This window comes from Austrofundulus limnaeus, unplaced genomic scaffold (assembly GCF_001266775.1).
Source record: "Austrofundulus limnaeus strain Quisiro unplaced genomic scaffold, Austrofundulus_limnaeus-1.0 Scaffold3151, whole genome shotgun sequence".
Classification (NCBI taxonomy): domain Eukaryota; kingdom Metazoa; phylum Chordata; class Actinopteri; order Cyprinodontiformes; family Rivulidae; genus Austrofundulus; species Austrofundulus limnaeus.
Window position 1 is genome coordinate 9,452 of NW_013955553.1, and position 1,372 is coordinate 10,823.

Here is a 1,372-nt window from a genome sequence, read left to right on the forward strand (position 1 = left end):
TATCTGCTGTGAGGGGGACAAAGACGGGACAAGGACAGGACAAGGACAGGACAAGGACAGGCCGTCTGTGTGAAGGACACATCTGGTGTCAGAACTCCAGCTGACGAGTCAAAACAAAACGTTTTCTAAGAAAACATCAGAGGAAGATGATGAAGAGGAGGCAGCAGGGACGGGCCCAGGGTGAGGAAGAGGAGACATCGATGTCGGAGGCCCGGCTCAGGGATGTATTTATGGATGATGAGGAAGAGGAGGGGGATGGAGACAGATTAAGGGATTAGAGGGCTGCTGAGGCTAATTAGGAGGCAACTGAGGATGGAGGTGAGGAAGAGGAGGAGACGTCTCCGACTACATCCCTGAGTCCCCTCAGAGGGCGAACATGGAGGTCTGTGAGGAACAACCAGAGCAGGACTTCCTGTCCCACACAGCAGGACTTCCTGTCCCACAGCTGAAAACCTTCAGAGGTCTTCATGAAACCAGCTGGACCTCAGGACGGTTCAGCAGAGGACCTCTGAGGAATCATCTGTGTTGAACCAGGGACAAATCTAAAACCTGCAGGAGACCGGACCTTGAGGACCGGAGATGGACCAGTCTGCTTTAGATTATAACTCAGATTAAACTGTGTGAAGATACACAACATGCTCAGATTATTTTCTAAACGTATAAAAATATAAAGAAAAACATTTCTCTGAACATCTGCAGCAGCCTGAGAGGCCAGACCAGACCAGACCAGACCAGTCCAGAGGAACACCAGACCAGACTAGAGGACCATCAGACCGGACCAGACCAGACCAGACCAGACCAGAGGACCATCAGACCAGACCAGACCAGTCCACCAGTCTAGAGGACCATCAGACCAGAACAGACCAGACCAATCCAGAGGACCATCAGACCAGACCAGACCAGTCCAGAGGACCATCAGACCAGACCAGACTAGAGGACCACCAGACCAGACCAGAGGACCATCAGACCAGAACAGACCAGTCCACCAGTCTAGAGGACCATCAGACCAGACCAGACCAGTCCAGAGGACCATCAGACCAGACCAGACTAGACCAGACCAGAGGACCATCAGACCAGACCAGTCCACCAGTCTAGAGGACCATCAGACCAGACCAGACCAATCCAGAGGACCATCAGACCAGACTAGACCAGTCTAGAGGACCACCAGACCAGACCAGAGGACCATCAGACCAGAACAGACCAGTCCACCAGTCTAGAGGACCATCAGACCAGACCAGACCAGTCCAGAGGACCATCAGACCAGACCAGACCAGACCAGTCCAGAGGACCATAAGACCAGACCAGACCAGACCAGAGGACCATCAGACCAGAACAGACCAGTCCACCAGTCTAGAGGACCATCAGACCAGAC